Below are 21,719 nucleotides of genomic sequence, written 5' to 3' on the forward strand. Positions count from 1 at the left end.
CACCACCCTAAAACTATTGTGGTTTATAGAGACAGTTCTCCTTTTGAAAAATATGTGACTTACAAACAAACATTATTGGGACAATGATGTCACTTAAATAACTGCTCATTAACATAAATACACATTAACCGGACACCACCAAGCATTAATGGGACTTAATTATTGTATTGTACAACATCACCATTGTTAGTTGGTGACACTGACTAATAGCCAGATAGGAGCCTGTAAGAGATAAACAATAGATTGTCACACAAGTGCCATGACAATAACTTAATTTAGTTTTTTTGCTCAAATCTCATTCTTACCCAACTTCAAAAGACCCATGGTTGCTCATAACAAAAACAAATTAATAACATGTAAATAAAAAAAAAAATAAGTGTTGGTTTACAGTTTGTTGTTGTGATGGCCTCTTTGTATAATTCAACCTTCTATTTTTGTACTCAACCTTTAAAATGTAATTAATACAACCTATAACAGGCAGATAACTTGTAACACAAGAGCCACACTTTTTAAAACATAACACAAAAACACCACCACAACTGTCAGTGTATTCTCTTTTTGTGACTGCCTCTTTGCAGTTATTCCTCTATTTCTAACAAAGTCCCTTATATTTTGCACTGTTCTTTGTGCCAACACGGGGTCTTCCACCAGTTTGCAGTGACTGCATTCAGTTTTGGTGGCCAGTTTTCCCCTGCTTGTATGATCTTTGAAGTGTCGCATTACTGCGGCGACCTCAGCCTTAGACCACACTTTCTTTGCCACTCTTGTGGATCCATGTTCTTTATCAGCATAATTCCCTGGAAGATAGGCAAACAAGAAAAAAAAAATACATCACAAACAAAATGTGTTGTCCAGTTGAAGCCATCAAAACAAGAGTTCAGTTAATGCCACAGTTGACAAGAAATTGCAGTTTACTTTTCTAAATAATTCACTTGGGGTATCAGTTGATCACTCGATGTGATTTCACCAACTTTACTAGCTCACATCGGAGCGACAAAATGGAGGGTATTAACGTCATCAGCATTAAAACAACATTTTTAGAATGTCTTTGCTGTTCATTTGTTTGAGGGGCTAAACCTTTTGATATTTAAATTAATTTAAGTACAGTTAGTAATACTACAATTAGTAACATGTCTTAAGTTATTTTGGCATTGTACTTCAACACACCGTATTTTAAATGAAACAAAACACTATGGGATTTAAGGTCTGATTCTCAGAATATATCTGATTTCATAAGGTTAGCTAAATAGTGTAGGAACTTGGTGTTACACACAAAGTATGTAACAATCAGACTAATACTACTTTTAACCTCTTAATCTTCCAGATTTTGTGGCATTTTGTGACTCAGTCATTCAGACCAATTTAGTCTTTTAACCAACTTGCCAAAAAGAGAATTAATAGAACGTACTCATGGGCAATCAACAGAACATATGAAGAGAAGGAGGTAACTTTACTTTTATCTCAAATTCAATATACATTTTCTGATTATAAATTAAGTGTATATGCTCCCTTGCAGACAAGATGTTTTGTACAAATGCAGTACAGTTACATTTAGGGCTATTTATTTATATCCCTTTCTTTAAGATTACTCTTGCATTTTGATAGTATATATATATATATATATATACATATACACACACACACACACACACATATATACACACACACACATGCACACACACTATGCCTAGTAACTGCTGTTAACCTGTGATGTACATAATTAACTTATGTTATTACGTTTTTAAGCCTTTTTCTATTACATTTGTGAGAGGGATGCAACATAATTTTGTTCTGCTGTGCACTTGTCCTATGTAAGTAATAGTCTGAATAACAATAAAGTTAATCTTCAATAACAACTAGGCCTCTTCTAGAAATTGATCTGGTGGACACCTGAATAAGCCTGTTATTACAAACTGTGTAATACTTTCCTGCATTATTATCCAAGTCTGATTGTGTCTTCTCTTTCCTTTTGAAATACTAAAACAAATATAATTGTGATGTGCTCTATGATAATCACTCACTTTGATGACAAGACACATTTAGGCTTTTACACAGTTGGAAGTGAGCTATTCATCTTTCTAACAACAGCTTTATCAGCCAATAGTAAATATAGTTATTTACCTGATTGTTAGCATGCTGTCTGTGAACCTCTGGACAAGTGCTTTAATGAAGACAGGGTCGATGTTCCTCTTCTGCAGCTGGCTGAAAAGCATGTCCACAATTGGCATGATCTTGTGGAACAGTGCCAGGAAAAAACAGAAAGCCTCGTCTTCGAGCATCCTCACAAAGGCCCCAGCCTCTCTAACAGTCAGAGGGTCAAAGTTCCCAGAGTCTCTGATGGTCTGGAACCACGTTGGTTCGCTTGGGAGACCTGGAGAAGAAAGCAGAAAATCCTGCAAGGTCGGAAAAGAAAGTGCCGATCCTGGAGATGCGTGAAGTAGCCTGTTGCATGATGAGGTTCAGCTGATGTGCATAGCAGTGGACGTAGTGCGCATTTTCGTTCACATCCACTATTTTACGCTGCACTCCGCCGGTGGCTCCCCTCATCACACTTGCTCCGTCCTAAGCCTGGGCAATAAGTTTGGCCTTTTGTCCATGTGAGAGTATGGTGCTGAGCCTCTCCAGCAGCGCTGTAGCGATGGTGTCGGCGGTTGCGTTCTGGATCGTAGCATCGATGTAGCGTAGCACAAGCACCAGATGGCAGTGGGTGGAAACGCCAGTTGTCTCGTCGGCTTGAATGGCGATAAAATCAGCACTCTTTACTTCCTCCAGGATGTAATCCTTAAGCACTGACAGCATGCAGTCCAACAGCTCGTTCTGTATCGTCTTTGACGTGCCCTTAAAAACGGTAGCTGTCTTTAGGTGCTCCTCCAGCAAACGGTCAAGGGAGGCAACAAAATCCACCAAGCCCCGGAAAATGCCGGGGTTGTCCGAGGAGTCAGTCTCCTCATGCCCACGCAAGGCCAACTCAAAAGCCCCACAAAACTTCACACAATCGATAATTTGGGATAAAATGTGCCTGTTTTTATCCACCTCTTCATTATGTTTCCTCACCGCAATCCTGTGGGCCGTCATCCAGCTGCGTAGCAATGTTCACCCTTCCTAATATGGCTAGCTTTACAGAGTTATCCATGTGTGCCCTGGTGTTCTCATGCTTCTTTACCTTCTCTGACAGGTGCTTCATATCCCTCACTCCGGTAACTGTCCATGCTGGATCTCTCCCCGTCGTTTTAAAAAGCAAGCACGGAAAGCAAAATAAAGCATTAGCATGAGTGCACCCAGCTAGCCAAGCCTTCCTGGTGTACCAGCTACGGGAGAATCCGCATATATACTGCTTCCCTTTCTCGCTAGCCTGCTGTCTGATTGAGAGGTCAGGTTGATCTGGGCCCAGATCACCCGAACTTTCTCCAACAAAGTTCTCCTCTCAAACGGATCTTGGAGGAGAGATTCCACCGAGTTAGGGTTGGGTCTTGGAGGAGTAACGTTCGCGCTCGCCATTATCGTCTAGTAAAAATGGTGCCCCTAGAGCCTGGTCCTTATTTTATCAGGGGCGAGCTTGAGGCGATAAAATAATCGCCCTTCTTGGATTCAATTTAAGAATGCTGATTGGCTAAATTGTATGTCATACATTCATATCTTAAATTAGCAATTGGCTTAACTGCTACATAAACCCGCCTCCTGGGGGCGCTTTCTCTATCGCACCAGAGCTGATGAGGCGTTCAGACAGGCAGAGGAAAGGTTGCAAATATGATTTTCTATCATATTTTACACATATTACTGGGTACATTCCATATTTCAAACACAAATATTGACACTCATGTTTTTATAATTATTATTATTATTATTATTATTATTTTTATTGTTAATTTTTTTATTTATTTTTATTTTTTATTTATTTTTTAATTTTTTGTGGCTTAAGGGGGGCGGTGCCCTAGCGCCCTCTATTGGCCAGCCGCCACTGGTGCAGACCCTTTTATCTACCAAGCGAGTTCAGCGTTGTGCCTCTGCTCGCCGTTTACATTCCGCCATGGGCCAATCACGTGACCGCGATGGGGATGCTACAGGACCTCATCAGCAAGCTGGACACTGCACACCCAGATGCCGTCCTTCATCGTGGCTGGTGATTTTAACTACTGCAACCTCAGGGAGTGTCCTACCAAAGTACCATCAACACATGAGCTTTCCTTCGAGGGAGAAGAACACCAAGTGTACAGCAACGTGAAGAACACTTACAAGGCTGTGCCTCGGCCGCACTTTGGACTATCAGACATATCACACACACACATCTCAGTGTTCCTCTACCCAGCCTACAGGCAACTCCTCAAACGAGCTCCCCCAGTAAGTAAAACTGTTAAAGTGTGGAATGAAGGATCTGAACTAGTGCTTCAGGACTGCTTTAACAGTACAGACTGGGGTGTGTTTAAAACTCCTGCTCTGAGAGGGGACTGTACTGTGTACCTATAGGAATATGCTGCAGCTGTAACTGGCTACATTCGCAAATACACTGAGAAAATTATCCCTACTAAACGCTGCAAGACCTAGCCCAACGACAAACCCTGGATTAACTGAAGTGTGGTCCATGCTATGTGCGTGCTCTACTGCATGTGTCTCGGGTGACACTGAGGACTAGAGAAAGGCCAGATATGACCTGCGTAGATCAATCAGACAGGCCAAGAGACAATACAGACTGAAGCTGGAGGGATATTACACCACTGCTGATCCCGGGAGCATGTGGCAAGGTCTGCAACACATCACAGACTGCAAACAGAAAACAAACCGCTCACTTCGAAGCCCTCAACACCAGCTGAAAGGGAGGGGCTATGGCCAACAAGGGCATACTGGTCACCCCACTCTGTGTCAGTGTGTCACCACTCGGTCCCCACCTGCTTCAAGTCCACCACCATCGTGCCCCTCCCAAAGAAGGACACTGTGACTTGTCTGAATGACTATCGGCACCTTAACTATAACTGTGAGGCACAGAGCACCTTATTCAACTCAGGTTTCTTTTTTTCTTTTAATTCCAACTTAGGTTTACTGTACACTGTAAGTTACATTTTAACTTTATATCTATTTTTTAACTTTATTCTATTTGTGTTGTGTATTTGTCTTATTATTGAACTGTTCTGTTAAGGGACTTGGGTAAAGTAAGAATTTCATTGTATGGTATAAACCACTGTTTCTTCTGTGCATAAGACAATAAACCTCTTGAATCTGAATCTTACCTTCAGAGGGAGGTACACACTCATTTACTGTGGACGACACAAATGACACTGATCCTGTTGAACACACAATTTAACAAAAGTTACTTTTGTCACAGGAAAAAATACATTTTATCAGCAGTGACTATGAAGTGAGTTAACATACCAAAGCCTCCAATGTCATGGTCTTGCTCTGTGGTTGTAGAGTCAAAATCCACAGGCTCCACAGTTCCAAACTCTGATGCTGTGACTTCTGTGTTGCTGTTATCAGATTCGCTCCCACTGTCTTCAGCGTCACTTAACGCAATCTCATCTGGAAAATGGCATTAGTAAAACTCACATAAATAGCTGGACATACAAATCTGTGGTTGAAATAGCCACATCAAATAAAAAGACCTAGGGAAAAAATAGGCCTGTGGTTTTGTACTTGCCACTTTTTGCAAAGTAACTATTTTTACTTGAGTAGTTTTGAGCCATTATACCTACATAATGTTAACACTTCAGACCTATTTAAGTGGTTAGAGCACAACACATGTACACTCTATACTAATTCACAAAATATCTAACCTGTGCATCGATAGCCAAGCCACTTGAAGGAAGATACGGGTCCCACACAATTAACACACTTGTCCAAGGAGGATACTGTTGCGCACACCAGGCGGTGTTTCTGACACTGTTGGCGAAAAATGTAATTGTAATATTTATTATTTATGCCACATAGTTTGGACATAAAGATATTTCATATTTACATGTTGATATCTAATCACTTTAAATCCAATACCAATGTGACATTTAATTTACCTCATACATATTACCCTTTTATTGCATTGTTTTTTATTGTTATTTATAGCGTAACTTATTTATACGCTGCTTATTTATAGCGTATCCTATATGAAGATATACCTTCTTCATATTTTTAAATTGTAGATGGGGAATTTGTGGTTAGCCTCAGTGCCAAGAGCTGACTTGTTGTAGCCCAGTATAACTAATAGGATGCCTATCCATTACATGTAACCAAACATCTTACCATTCACATTAAACCAACATACAGATCAAATGCAGGGAGTCCAAGTGTTCTTAAAAACCAAAGTGATGTCTCTGGTGACAGGACCCTCTAAACTGTATGGACCTCCCAAGTCACATTTGGGTGGGGTTCACCGTTTGATACACATACACTCAGATATTATACTGACTGAAGCTTGAAAAAGCATGTTTAGACAATGTCCTTCCATTTCATTGTCCACATAAAGCATGTTCTACTCACACACACACACACACACACACACACACACAATTCTGGTCTGATTTGGGTAACTGACGGCTGTATGGATGCACTTGCTCTCAGTGGTCAGCTGTAGAAGATGAAACAGAGACAAAGGACAATAAAGAGAAAGTCCTGGGAACGTACTACTAGAGGATATTTGATATCTGAATAAAAAAAGAAACCATTCTACTGGTGACAGAAAGACAGAGGAAAACCTTGCTTAAAACTTACAGAAATATTTTCTAAGATATTAACAATCGGAGCAAGATATTTATAAAAATCTATCTTTTGTGAATATATACCTCTTCAGTCTCATCAATTGTGGATGGGGAGATTTGTGGCACCACAAATCTTTGGAGCCATTTCTTCATCAAGGGCCTGTAAAAAAGGGATAAAACTATTTTAGACCGTGGACTATGAAAACTATACTCTGATGAACACAGCATTTGATGACTTCATTGTTTTTGTTCTACCAGTCTGTAATGGTCAGTATCATCTTTGCTATGGTGTGCTGGGTAGGTGGCAAGATAGAGGTGGGGAGAGGGGGGGGCGAGAGAGAGAGAGAGAGAGAGAGAGATGTGCTCATAAAAGTTAAACTATTTAGAGACCGACAACCCTGTTAACATTCCCCAATGGGTATTTTTATGAAATATATAGATTTTAATGGGAAGGAATTACATATAGGCTATCGGCATCTTGAGCCGTGTGTTGCCAATGCACACATCGGTTTGAATTATGTTTTTATATATTTTATTTGCTCTCACAATCGCTTCCGCACTGCACAGAGTTGTGATTTACGCATTTACAGCGTCGGCTATTTTTGTCAGCTTTCCTTATGTTTTAGGAAGCAGCGACTGTATTGTATTGTCGGTGTTCTTCATATTTATGTAGAATTATAGTTTGTGTATGTAAAAATATGCGTCTCTGGTAGATGTTTGCGATTGGTCGTGCCGTGCAGACACCGCCTCTTTTATGTGAACGTGCGCGCCGCTGGATTGGGAAACCCTGGGTTAATTGAACTGGTTGTTAACCACCGTCGTGACACAGGTTATGATGGACCGCGGTTGTTAGGTTAGGTGAAGCCGGGTAACTGAAAGAAATCCAGGGCATGTTGATCTTGATTCGTCGTACAGGCCTCTGGACTTATGTCTCGAACTGCAAACAAACAGAGATGGGGCTTCCCTTGCACAGTGAGGTACTTCATCTTGGCATTAGGGTTTATATGGTCGTCATTTACAAGTCTGCCAAGTGACCCATTCTCTGTTGCTGCATCAACACTACAAAAACACAAGTAACATTTTCAAAACAATCAGTTTTTATACTAACCCAATGTAAATGAACCTGATGTGAGAAAAGAGAAAAAGAGTCATATAACTCTGATTAGATTAACCAGTGACATATATACGTACCACCACAGTTTTCCATTAAAATGGAACTCAAACATAAACATTTTGAGGAGGTCATGGGAAATTCTCTGTCTCCTCTCACATTCTTGCTTGCTTATTAGATCACCTTTGTATTCCAATAGAAAGTCTCCCTTTTCAAATGGAACAGAGGTGAAAATGCCACGACCTAATTCATCAAAGACAAAACAACAAATAAGTGACAAAAAGTGATATGTATTAAAGTTGAATCATGATTAAACAGTCAGAAGATTCAACTTACCTTTTACAGCATTGATGTACTTGATGTCAAGTCCCACTTTGTCACTTTCAGCAGTAACATAAAATCTTGCATCATCCTTTGGATTAATGCGTCTACGCCGCTGCATGTTTACTGTTTACAGGTGTCACAGCCTAAATTACCAAAAGTGATTGTCAGGATTAGGCCTGCACGATATTGGAAAAAAAACTTACATTGCGATATTTTTTTTCCTTGCGATATATATTGCGATATGAAAAAAAGACTTTTACAAGAGGACATAAATAGCCCAATTTAGAAATACTAAATCATTCTCAACTACTGGGGTGATTTTGTAGGGGAGTAAATCTACAAAGAAAATGAAAAAGTAAATTTTCTAATGTGAACCAGTCTTTGTTGAACTTTAATGCTTTACAAAAACCAAAGCAAGTAAGGATGTGATTACTCTTCTGAAGTGATTTTGGAGACGGAAATTAGGAAGAAATACATTGGTTGACTGACATGACACCATTGTATTCATATAATATCAATCCAGGCTAAAGTGAATATTAATAATGCATGCATGTTGCTTCCTCTAAATGTCAGGTTGTGGTCGACTAGCGGGGGCCTGCTTTGGTTGTTTGATCAATTGATTAAAATTGATCATGATTGTTGGTTTGCTGTGCATGCAGAGCCTGCATGTCACACTCTTGCAACAAACGGTGTATCCAAGAGCACTTAAATCAGTGTAAATGACGTTATATCAGAAACAGACTGCTGTTGTAGATTAGTGTTACCTTTCCAGCGTCGTGGCTCCGAACCATAACGTTAGTTGGGACAGACGCCTTGTTTCTTCAGGCTAACTATGTTAGCTTTAGCCTGGCTGGTAGCAGCTTTCTGCAGTGAAAAATGGCCGGGATACGTCGTGATTACGTTGCATTAATCAGGTGATTTAGTTTGTCTTTGCAGCAAACATAAAACACTGACTACCGTAGCTTCACTACCCATGGAAAAGCATACGGTACTTTTCTACACACGGGAGAGCCTCACTTCCCATAACCCCCCCCCCCCCCTCCTCAAGCAGCAAAGACGTTGTAGCGTCAACATCGCAACGTCCTGCGATGTGACTATCGCGCACGCGCACATTGCAATGTAGATGATGAAACAAAATATCGTGCAGCCCTAGTCAGGATTACAATGTTCACTGGGACAAGCATGATCAGAAAACAAAAGTCTGGGTAAATTAGTAATGTATAAGCCACATCTGGACAGAAGCCAAATGATGTGCTCATAACTGCACCATGCATATTTTATTGATTATTTTAAGAATACATAAAAAAGTGTATCAACATCTTTCTCACAAAGTAACAGGCTGGTGGGGAGAGAGGAGAAAAGGCATTCCCATCCCCTCTACAAGTTTACTAGATTCAACATAGTCAACATAGTCTAAACCCAGACATTTGCAGGAGGCTCAGTAAGCAGGTTCCGGTTGCTATAGAAACCATGGTGCTTTATACTACTGCCTCTGTCCTCAGCTAACTAAATGAACTGTGTGGAGATCAATATTAACAGTAAACACTGTTTTTAACTATTTTTTTTTAAATAACACTCTACACACTGCACCAGATACCTGTCAGGTCTGTTTTCTACGGTGGCCCTGAAGTGCAAATCACAACAGCAAATAGAAAAATGCAACAGCAAATCATAAAACACAACGGCAAATAGGAAAACACAACGGCAAATATGAAAACACGACAGCAAATATGAAAACACGACAGCAAATAGGAAAACACGACAGCAAATATGAAAACACGACAGCAAATATGAAAAACATGACAGCAAATAGGGAAAACATGACAACAAATATGAAAAACACGACAGCAAATATGAAAACACAACAGCAAATATGAAAACACGAAAACACGACAGCAAATATGAAAACACGACGGCAAATATGAAAACACGACAGCAAATATGAAAACACGACAACAAATATGGAAACACGACAGCAAATAGGAAAACAAAATTTTAAAACACAACGGCATTAACTTCTACCGGAAAAGGTAGGGCCTATCTAGCAGAGGACGGACCCTCCTGATTGGACAGACGGACTGTCTGTCTTTTAACAGGAAGGAGAGGTGAAAAACACAGAAACATGCCTACTTTTAACAGAGAGACTGTCTATCCAATCAGGAGGGTCCGTCCTCAGCTAGCTAGGTAGTAGGTCCAGTAGAAGTTAATGCCGTTGTGTTTTGTGATTTGTTGAAGTGTTTTCCTATTTGCTGTCGTGTTTTCCTATTTGCTGTTGTGTTTTCATATTTGCTGTCGTGTTTTCATATTTGCTGTCGTGTTTTCCTATTTGCTGTCGTGTTTTCATATTTACTGTCGTGTTTTCCTATTTGCTGTCGTGTTTTCCTATTTGCCGTTGTGTTTTATGATTTATTGAAGTGTTTTCCTATTTGTTGTCGTGTTTTCATATTTGCTGTCGTGTTTTCATATTTGCTGTCGTGTTTTCCTATTTGCCGTTGTGTTTTATGATTTGCTGTCGTGTTTTCCTATTTGCTGTCGTGTTTTCATATTTGCCATTGTTTTCCTATTTGCCGTTGTGTTTTCCTACTTGCCGTTGTGTTTTATGATTTGCTGTTGCGTTTTTCTATTTGCTGTTGTGATTTGCACTTCAGGGCCACCGTAGTTTCCCCTCATGTTTTGTATATTGATCATTGTGGTTGGTTACGATGGGTACCAATTAATTTATCTTACAGGTTTAGCACACTAACAGAACATCATAAACACATTGCATTTATTAAATGGCCTGAAAGTACTCCTATTAATGATATATCTTCCAGCCTTCCTGTGTCACTGCAACTTCATATTTAAACAAAAATGTTGGGCTACTAAGAAAATATTAAAATTCTCTAAAACAAACACAATGTCTGTGGTAAAAGTTAAGGCTACCAGGTCCAGACCTCAGCAATTACAAAGGCTACAGGTGGATACAGACAGGCAGTTACATAAACTTGTTAATCAACTTAGTACTTACAGACCAGGAAAACCACAGATGATATCAATACATCCTCTTAGTTCTTTTTTGTTCCAATTCCAAAAAAACAGAGCTGCCAACTAGCTGCTTTCTAGTTCTCCTCTCCTGTCCTCTCTGCAGGCATCCACTTCACATAAATGCTAAACGAGGCTTAACGAGCAGGGCATGTGGCTATGCCCTGCTAGTTAACCCTTGTGTTGACTTTGGGTCACATTGGCCCGTTTAAAATTTTTGTTTTATATCAGAAAATATTGGACATAGAAATAAGCGCTGAAAATGTGTAGAAGAAAAATGAAAAAATTTAAAATGTTGGAAAAAGCAAAAACAAATTGTGAAAAAAAGGCGTCACAAATGTCAGAAAGAATTTGACCTGCTGGCAATGTTGCTTCTGTCCTCATCTCTAACTGCTGTCCTCCACCTCTTTAGCCTGAGGCTTAATGAGCAGGACATGTTGATAGCCACTCAAGCTAGCTCAGCTAACATCGCACATGCTTGTAAATATATAGCATTTTACAGTAATTTCTTGCAAAAAGGAAACACTTCTTCATGCAAAAATGCAACTACATTTATAAATATAAATATTACCTGTATGTATTTAATCCACTAGTAAGTCCATGACGTCTAGCTGCTGCTTCCCAGGTGTGGTCCATTTAAGTTTTAAATGAGCGACGTCTCTCAGCCATGCTCCGGGCATGTCTGGGCGGACCTTCCAGTCGACTTCCGTTTGGTCCCGCCCACGCGCGTAAACCAACCAATCACAAGACAGCCCGCCAAAATGCACCGTGTGTATCAGAAATGTGTATGAAACTGCAATATAGAACCCAGCAGTGGCGTCGCTGTTCTGATACACTGGGATACACTCAAAATCAGGTCAAGTGGTAAATGAGGACTTTCAAAGAAAAAGAGAATTTATGTTATTTAGACACTAATGAATGCAATTCCGCTCTTTGATTTATGAGGACTTTGGCATAGTCCCCGTATTACCCTTAGGTCCGGGGAGCCCAGGTGAAATGTCCGGCGTGTTGTCCGTGTAAACCACATACACCAACACACACACACACACACACACACACACACACACACACACACACACACACAAAACAGAAGTCTTGATAAGTATGGCATATGCAATTTGTGACTTGTGTCACAACTTTTTAGGAATTGCCATCTAGCTATATAATTAAATGACAATAGGGGTGTAACGGTACACAAAAATCACGGTTCGATACGTACCTTGGTTTTGAAGTCACAGTTCGGTTCATTTTCGGTACAGTAAGGGTAACATTTTTTAAACTTCCAACAAGTAAAGGAAAGAAGCAACACAGGTGCTTGTTGTTTATTATTAATATTCCTAGCATTGTCTGTTGTGACAGGAATTGTAGTTCCTGGCCTCTCCAACTTCCACCCCAACACTGCCTCCTTAAGTCCCTCTGCCAGATTTGTGCTTGTGTGTTGTTCATAGATGGGTCGAGTGTTAGAACATGGCTTACCATGTTCCACGGTGATGTGATGGGCAGTCACGGTTAAGTAGCTCTCAGTAGCTCTGGATGTCCATCCATCAGTTGTGAGTGTTACAGCAGATGCCTTAGACAAGTCGTGGACAACAGCAGTTTTTGCTTGTTCATAAAGGACTTTCTGGCTGAAATGTTGGCAAGAAGGAATTTCATACCGGGGCTCAATCACCTTCACCATGTGGTTAAAACCTGTGTTTTCAACAACTGAATATGGTCGTAGATCAGCTGCTATAAAAACACCAATGGCATTTGTTCAAGTGCTCATAGGTTCATAATTGTATTTAGAAGTTATATCAGAAATGTGTACATGGTTTAATTTTCAAAAAACACCATATTTTTGTTGTACTGCACATTGCTGCAGCTCCTCTTTTCACCCTGTGTGCTGAGCTCTCTGTTTTAGCTACAGAGTGAGGCATCTCACTTCTGTACCATCTTTGTTGGGAGTCGCACATGCGCAGTAGCTAGGTAAGGACTACTAGCCAGTCAGAAGCAGAGTATGAGGGTGTGCCATGCTAGCAGCTAGGCGAGCATTATAACGTGCAGTGTTTCCTCTATGTTGTTAGCATAGTGGCGGTCCGCCACGGTAAAATTTCCAGCGCCACGGTATCGGAAATAGGGCAGACGCACAACAGGGTTTCCGCTATGCACACTGCGCACCACCGCTCCTTCCGTTTTCCAGGTTAGTGGGAGTGCATACCGCTCAAAACCAACATGAAAAATGTAGCTAGTAATGTTCACTCAGCGTTGTGTTTTGTTGTTAAACTGTGTGTAAAATGAGCGGTGACGTTAAATCACCCTACGGTACCGTCTATTTTCTAGATGGTTTCAAGGTAACGATCGGTAGCTTACATTAGCAGATAAGCCCGTACTCTGACGTCCAACACACCCCCTGGCTGGTACTAAGCGTACTGTGTGTAAGCGCCCAAAGTGCAGGGCGGAGACTAAACAAACTTTTGGTCCACCACTTTTTTCTAAGGAATTTAAGTATGTTCCACACACAAAACAAGCCTAATCATTTCTGTTAAAGATTGCATTCTGTGTACCGTTCTGAAAATCCTGTACCGAAATGGTTCGATACGAGTAGTACCGTTTTAGTACCTTTTTTTTTATTTAAAGATTACTTTTTGGGACATTTTAGAATGACATGCAGCAAAGGGCCGCAGGTCGGAGTCGAACCCTCGGCCGCTGCGTCAAGGAGTAAACCTCTAGGGCGCCTTTTCTACCAGGTGAGCTACCCAGGCGCCCACACAAATCATTTTTTTCCACTTTCGTTAACATTAAAGTGGTCATGTGGTATTCTATATGGTGTTAATGTCTATATATATATTTTTTTTATTATGATGTTAGCATCTATGGGGAGAGAGGAGGGAATGACATGCAGCAAAGGGCCGCAGGTCGGAGTCGAACCCTCGGCCGCTGCGTCTATGGGGTAAACCTCTATATATGGGCGCGGGTAACCCTGCCACAACGTTATGCTCCTAAATGACAACTAACATTCTTTGACATAAGGAATAAACATAGTTTGGACTTTAAAACTATGATTAGCATTTAAAAAAAACTAAAACAAAACAGAAACACGCTGTTCCGAATGCGTTACATTCCATTCTGTAAAAACTCTGAACAAAGCCTCTCTCATCTGTTTTAATTGGTGTCATACAAAGATTTATCTTTGTGAACCTACCTTGAACCAGTCCTCCTTTTCTATCGATCTACTCTCACGACTCCGCTTCGTGTCGCTTTGTTCACCCAGATCTTTGTTCACCCAGATCTTTGTTCACCCAGATCTTTGTTCACCCAGATCTTTGTTCTCACAGATCTCGTAACTGCTTTCAGAATCAACTCACGGAGGTCACGCCAGTAGATGATATGATACCACAAAACAATCAGGATCCAATTGTTTAACAACACACAACTAACTTCTCTTACTTTAATGAGTGAATCATAAATTATATTTTCAGTTTTTGTTAAACTTCTCTTGTATTGGTTGTGTGGAATGGTAAAAAGAAATAGTCCATGCAGGTAACTGTTAGCCTAGTCTATATCTACGACGTTCCACTTCCGGTATTGGTCCGGTGCTGCCGGAAATTACGCCAAATGTCCCTCATTTTCGACCAGATGTCCCGTTACCTTCCTCTTTCTTTGTGGATTTCTGAGGACTATGGTTAACTGCTCCTCAGATCTCTGCAGGGTAAATCCAGACAGCTAGCTAGACTATCTGTCCAATCTGAGTTTTCTGTTGCACGACTAAAGCTAGCTCAGTTGGTAGAGCAGGCACACATATATAGAGGTTTACTCCCTTGACGCAGCGGGCTGGGGTTCGACTCCGACCTGCAGCCCTTTGCTGCATGTCATTCCCCCTCTCTCTCTCTCTCCCCTTTCCTGTCTTCAGCTGTCCTATCAAAATAAAGGCCGAAAGTGCCCCCCCAAAAAATTAAAATAAATAAAAAGAGTTCCTTCCCGAGGCTGTTTTGCAGCGGCACAATGGCTCCGTCCGGCCCTTAGCGCCGTCCATGATGACTGTGATTGGTTTAAAGAAATGCCAATAAACCAGAGCACGTTATTCTCCCATCCCAGAATGCTGTGTGGACTAGCCAGACCCTCCTCCGCAGCGCTGTGGAGGAAGGTCTGGCAATGCCAGACTACTGTTAGGCCTAACAAAAATAATTGTTTGGTTCCGGTTTCCGACCGACCCTGTCAATTTATGTGCGACCCAAATTTATTTTATGAGCTTGGGGAAGAAATTATACGAATGAAGATGAAACTACTTGTGAACTATATGTTGTGTTTAATGTCGTTCAAGAGGATGGCAACGTAGCAAGCAAACACGATCAAATGAAAGGTAAACACCCTTTAGAGTGCTCTAACGTTACAGCAAGTCCCTGTGGCTCAATGGAGGTGGCTAACAGCAGTGAAGCTAATGACAACTTCACAACACAATTCATTTGGATACAAGCGTTGCATTATGGAAGATAGACGGGATTCTGAACAGCGACACACACACACACACACACACACACACACACACACACACACACAAAAGAGTCAATACTTATCAATACCCACCTACCTGTACACCACCTACCATAAACATGTAGAAACCCATATTTCAGTCTGCTCTGTCCACTCTTGTCCACCGTGCTGTGCAAACACAGCTCTACTCTGCAAACACAGCTCTACTCTGCAAACACAGCTCTACTCTGCAAATAGTGACTTTTTACAAACAAGCTAAAATGAAAGATGTCATTTTGTAGTCTAACTGTTTCTTAGTTTCCAACAAATCTTGAATTTTGGACAAACTCTTGTAAACCTAGCTGCTGTCTAATAAACAAACCATCCTCTCCGCTGGAGCGGTAAACCTGTGGATGTATAAGACTAAAACAGATGCATGTGGCTACTTAATATGCACGTGAATGACGCCTCACCATGTTTTCAATTTACTAAGCGACAACTGCAGATGTAGTAACAGGTAGGCTATGTTATGAAAAAATAGAGCATCCATCGCTAATGTAAAGAAAAGAAAAAAATTACAACCTATCCCGTGCTGCCACTGGGAAAAAAATAAAATAAATTCCCTATCGACCCATGACTTCAACTGACAACCAACCAGAACCCAACAATTTTTTTTGCTGTTAATCAGAGTTACATGGTAAATCAATGACACTGATGCTAGCTAAGATGTTGACTATACTGTAGCTAAATTAGCTAACGCTTTGGTTACAGACTGCAGCAGCTGTTGGTTATGGCAGTATTGATGAACTCCAGATTAAGACATACTTTATTGATCGCGCAAGGTAAAAATGTACATTTTGTCACTCTGTTGTTAGTTATTATACACATTACACACAGGCCCGAAACAGCTGAGGCCTTGCTCAAGATGAAGTGGCACCTCCCCAGCTACCAGTCCACACTCCCTACTTGGTCTACACGGGGACCACGGCGACCCTCTGGTTCCCAAGCCAAGTCCCTACAGACTGAGCTACTGCCACAATATTTCACAATGTGCCAAGTGTATGCATTGCAGATAGGGCTGCACGATATGAGGAAAATATGCGATAACGTTGTTGAATATCGCGATAACAATATTACTTACTTACTAGCTATTAAAACGTTTTCAGTTCTGCATTTCTGTTGCTTTCAGTATTATGTTAAAATACAACACATTGCTTGTTGAAATTAAAACAAATGAAAGGAAATCATTTCTAACATTGTTTTATTAAACAAATTGAACATTGAATTAAACATAAAAAGGCACCACTAAAATAAGAACAGCTAACATTTTAGAGTGCAGTTTTCTGCTAATATTTTATTTCAACTAACACAAAAAGTCTCTGAGTGTCTTTTGCGATGTTTATTGCGCCAGTTGATATTGCGAGGACGATAAAAAAAACTATATATTGCGCAGCCCTAATTGCAGCAGCTATTCTCCCTGAGGTCCTTAAAACTATCTTTACAATCGGACGATGCAATAATGAAAGTCAACATACACATTACAATGGTAATGTTACACATCGTAAACAATACAAAATAGCACATCCTCAGACAAAGACTTATACGCACTATAGCATCATTTGATAACACGACACATATGATAATGACAAAAGCTGGTAGGGGCAGTTTTTTACAACTTGACCTACTTTCACTTAGCTAAGTGAAGTCAATCAGATGTCCGTGATCTGACGTACTAACGACAGTACAGTGGGACCTAATATACCATCCTTACTGAGATTAAACTACATTCTCGGTTCTGTTTGCACTGAATAACACATTCAATAAACAGAAACATAACCCTTGAAGATGAACAGATATAGCGCAATATTAGCTCACACATAAAATAACACCCTCGTGTATTAGCTAGCCTAATACATCTGTTGCTAGCATACATTCATAAATCCTGTATAGCATCGTCCCGTACCTACAGGACATCAGACTTACTTATTGATGCACGCACACAGTAGTGTCAACAAACTTAGTCCAATGAGGGGAGAAAGGAAAGTGTGATAGCGTTCCACGTTAACGATTTTTTCTCTCTCGCTCAAGACTGCTGTGTCCAACGTTACTAGCAGGTACAGCGAGTAGAGCAGATGGAGGGGAAAAAAGTAGCTTCCACTTAAGGGGCCCATCTTGCACCCTGCGCAGCGCAAAGCCCGACGCAAGTGTCTTTGCTAGTTTAAGACCGACGCACTTGTCAATATTCCGTCCAGCGCCCACGGCTACGATTAGTGTGTGTCTGACAGGGTGGGGCGCGTGACATCACGATGGTGGCTGTCCATCGTGATGTCGGCCAGCCATCACAACCCTAGACAGACACATAGGCAGCTCCACTAGGGCAGTCAAAGAGCAATAGTCTGTTTCACTCAGTGTCTACATATGAAAATATGTATAAAACTAACTCCAAACTTCTGATATGGCCTTTCCCATCATTCTTCAAATACAATATTCTAATTCAGACCTTTTCATATCGTTGTCACACATTTTTCCAATACAACAATCTAAATCATAATATGGTCCATTGTTTACCGTGGTGGAAAATCGAGCATAAGTATGTTCAATGTTCCACTCAAGTCTTATAATATCAAAGCATATAAATGACTGCAGTCAAACACAGAAACAGTCTAGATGCTTTCAACAACACATAGATGCTAACATCATAATCAAAAAAAAATATATAGACATTAACACCATATAGAATACCACATGACCACTTGAATGTTAACGAAAGTGGAAAAAAATTATTTGTGTGGGCGCCTGGGTAGCTCACCTGGTAGAAAAGGTGCCCTAGAGGTTTACTCCTTGACGCAGTGGCCGCAGGTTCAACTCCGACCTGTGGCCCTTTGCTGAATGTCATGCCCCCTCTCTCCCCCCTTTCATGTCTTAAGCTGTCCTGTATGAATAAAGGGCTAAAAATGCCCCCCAAAAAAATAATTTGTGCATCCGCCCTGTGATTTGGATCTGCTCCAAAACGTATTGGGTTCTTTCCTGGCCCATGCTACACCCTTCCACCAACAAGTTTCATAAAAATCCGCAAGCGGTTTTTCCGTAATCCTGCTTACAGACAAACAAACCAACATACAAAACGGACAGATCAAAAACATAACCTCCCTTGATAGAGGTAATAATAAACTGTGTTCCACTGCTATGCATACCTTCAAACCACACACTCATGTACAGTACAACAAAAAGTTCGGTTTTAATTGCAATCAGCCTGAAATAACTGTTTAGGATGGAATCATGTTAACTCTTAGTGAACAGACCTCCCGCTGGCGGTCGCGGGAGGTCCTTGACAACATGATCCTGTTTAAATCGATCTAAAATAAAAACCATAGAACAGCTAGAGCATTTATTCTTTTTGCAGCAGAAAGCTATGGCTTCAGTCTTTCGCGCCATCACGTTGTACGCCCGTGATGACATTACCACGTTACGTGATGCCTTCACACTCTGCTCATAAAAGTGAGCATACCTATCTCAAAAAACCCCAAAAAATGTACATAGTTTATATAAATGATTGAGTGTGAATATTTTGTCCGTTTTGATATTTAGAAACCTTTTAGATTAATATGTTGTGTGTCTTTATTTAGTAAAAATTGATGAAAACACATTGTTGTATTTTTTATTTATGACAATTTTAATACTTTAAATAATTACTAGGGCTGCACAATATATCGTTTCTTTAATCGTCATCGCAACATTACCTAGTGCAATATACAGTGGTGTGAAAAAGTGTTTGCCCCCTTCCTCATTTCCTGTTCCTTTGCATGTTTGTCACACTTAAGTGTTTCGAACATCAAACCAATTTAAACAAAAGTCAAGGACAACACAAGTAAACACAAAATGCAATTTGTAAATGAAGGTGTTTATTATTAAAGGAGAAAAAAAATCCAAACCATCATGGCCCTGTGTGAAAAAAGTGATTGCCCCCCTTGTTAAAACATACTATAACTGTGGTTGTCCACACCTGAGTTCAATTTCTCTAGCCACACCCAGGCCTGATTATTGCCACACCTGTTCACAATCAAGGCATCACTTAAATAGGAGCTGCTTGACACAGTAAGGTCCACCAGAAGATCCTTAAAAGCTACACATCATGCCGAGACCCAAAGAAATTCAGGAACAATTGAGAAAGAAAGTAATTGAGATCTATCAGTCTGGAAAGGGTTATAAAGCCATTTCCAAAGCTTTGGGAATCCAGCGAACCACAGTGAGAGCCATTATCCACAAATGGCGAAGACATGGAACAGTGGTGAACCTTCCCAGGAGTGGCCAGCCGCCCAAAATTACCCCCAAGAGCGCAGCGACGACTCATCCAAGAGGTCACAAAGACCCCACAACAACGTCCCAAAGAACTGCAGGCCTCACTTGCCTCAGTTAAGGTCAGCGTTCATGCCTCCACCATCAGGAAAAGACCGGGCAAAAAATGGCCTGCATGGCAGAGTTCCAAGGAGAAAACCACTGCTGAGCAAAAAGAACATCAAAGCTCGTCTCAATTTCTCCAGAACACATCTTGATGATCCCCAAGACTTTTGGGACAACATTCTGTGGACCGATGAGACAAAAGTGGAACTCTTTGGAAGGTGTGTGTCCAAGTATATCTGGCGTAGAAGGAACACTGCATTTCATAAAAAGAACATTATACCAACTGTAAAATATGGTGGTGGTAGTGTGATGGTCTGGGGGCTGTTTTGCTGCTTCAGGACCTGGAAGACTTGCCGTGATAAAAGGAACTATGAATTCTGCTGTCTACCAAGAGATCCTGAAGGAGAATGTCCGACCATCTGTTCGTGTACTCAAGCTGAAACGAACTTGGGTTCTGCAGCAGGACAATGATCCTAAACACACCAGCAAGTCCACCACCGAATGGCTGAAGAAAAACAAAATGAAGACTTTGGAGTGGCCTAGCCAAAGTCCTGACCTGAATCCTATTGAGATGTGGTATGACCTTAAAAAGGCCGTTCATGCTCGAAAACCCTCTAATGTAACTGAATTAGGACAATTCTGCAAAGATGAGTGGGCCAAAAATTCCTCCAGGACGCTGTAAAAGCCTCATTGCACGTTATCGCAAACGCTTGGTTGCAGTTGTTGCTGCTAAGGGTGGCCCAACCAGTTATTAGGTTTAGGGGGCAATCACTTTTTTCACACAGGGCCATGATGGTTTGGATTTTTTTTCACCTTTAATAATAAACACCTTCATTTACAAATTGCATTTTGTGTTTACTTGTGTTGTCCTTGACTTTTGTTTAAATTGGTTTGATGTTCGAAACACTTAAGTGTGACAAACATGCAAAGGAACAGGAAATGAGGAAGGGGCAAACACTTTTTCACACCACTGTACATATATATATAACAAGTAGAGATTTTGTGTGTTTATCCGTCGAAAACTGCAAATTGCAAGTTGTATTTTAGCAGAATACTGAAAGCAGCACAAAGGCAGAACTGAGCACACTTAATAATATCTGTTTATTTATCGCAATAATATCGTTATCGCGATATTCAATGTTATCGCATATGGCACATTTTCCTCATATCATGCAGCCCTATTAAAGTGATGTGACGCGTTTTTTAGGCTACAACATATGTTTAATTACTATGGTTTATTGACTTTCTTCACATTTTTAGCTTAGATTACAGAGATTTTAGGGATATGAAGCATTTAAGATACTCCAAGAAATTACATCACAATAAGCAAAAACACCAATATAGGTACTGGCGGACCATTTCTATTGCATTAATAAGGGTTAAACATAGTATCCCATCATCATGATAACATAAACATGAATAGTGAATATCACACAGCTCCATTTACCATGAATTGGACATGTGTTAGCGAAGTGTGTCTGTTGTCACTGGAAATAAATAGACGAATAGACGAAAGATCAATCTGCAACAAAGTATGAAAAGATTCAGCCAACAGCTTCCTTTTTAAAAACTACTTAATTGTACTACTGAGCAGTCTAATGCAGGGGAAGGAAATTATGGTGCAAGCACTAATACTAAGTGCTGCTTTCTCTCAACTTCTTTGTAAAAACCAAAATTCTACCCAAAGTTTCTTCTCGTAATTGGACTACGAGCCATTAGCAAGTTCTGATGTA

General features: G+C 40.6%; 2 long non-coding RNA genes across 3 annotated transcripts; both read right to left on the reverse strand.

Annotated features, from left to right (window-relative positions):
• Positions 1-632: 632 nt before the first annotated feature.
• Positions 633-5,418, reverse strand: LOC144512417 (uncharacterized). The gene is made up of 3 exons (XR_013501004.1): positions 5,365-5,418; positions 5,223-5,276; positions 633-797 (listed from the first exon to the last, which is right to left on the reverse strand). It is a non-coding gene; the product is annotated as an uncharacterized LOC144512417 (long non-coding RNA).
• Positions 5,419-7,606: 2,188 nt separating this feature from the next.
• On the reverse strand, positions 7,607-12,214 carry LOC144512423 (uncharacterized). Of its 2 annotated transcripts, XR_013501006.1 has the most exons (5): positions 12,107-12,214; positions 11,708-12,011; positions 8,128-8,258; positions 7,872-8,034; positions 7,607-7,739 (listed from the first exon to the last, which is right to left on the reverse strand). It is a non-coding gene; the product is annotated as an uncharacterized LOC144512423 (long non-coding RNA). The 2 variants fall into 2 exon arrangements; XR_013501005.1 differs by having other exon boundaries at positions 11,708-12,214.
• Positions 12,215-21,719: the final 9,505 nt, after the last annotated feature.

The sequence above is a fragment of the Sander vitreus genome, chromosome 3 (assembly GCF_031162955.1).
Source record: "Sander vitreus isolate 19-12246 chromosome 3, sanVit1, whole genome shotgun sequence".
Lineage (NCBI taxonomy): Eukaryota > Metazoa > Chordata > Actinopteri > Perciformes > Percidae > Sander > Sander vitreus.